This window comes from Corapipo altera, unplaced genomic scaffold (genome assembly GCF_003945725.1).
Source record: "Corapipo altera isolate COAL_440 unplaced genomic scaffold, ASM394572v1 268, whole genome shotgun sequence".
NCBI classification, from domain to species: Eukaryota; Metazoa; Chordata; class Aves; order Passeriformes; family Pipridae; genus Corapipo; species Corapipo altera.
In genome coordinates this window covers 5,151,754-5,152,020 of record NW_020884901.1, presented here as the reverse complement: position 1 = coordinate 5,152,020, position 267 = coordinate 5,151,754, and positions in this window count along the sequence as shown.

Genomic DNA, 267 nt, shown 5'->3' with positions numbered 1-267 from the left:
GGGGGGGGGGGGGGGGGGGGGGGGGGGGGGGGGGGGGGGGGGGGGCGAGTGACAGCTCGGGCGCTGCGCAGGCGCGGCCCCGCCTCGGGCGGCGGAATCCACTCGGTGAGTCCCGGAGCCGAGCTGGGGGGACCCGCGCTGGGGGGACCCGCAAGGAGCGGCCAGCCCGGCCCTCAGCCCCCCACAGCACCACCCCCAAGAGTCGCGCCCTGTGCCCCAGAGCGCCGTCCAAATGCTCCCTGAGCTCTGTCCGCCTTGGTGCTGTGA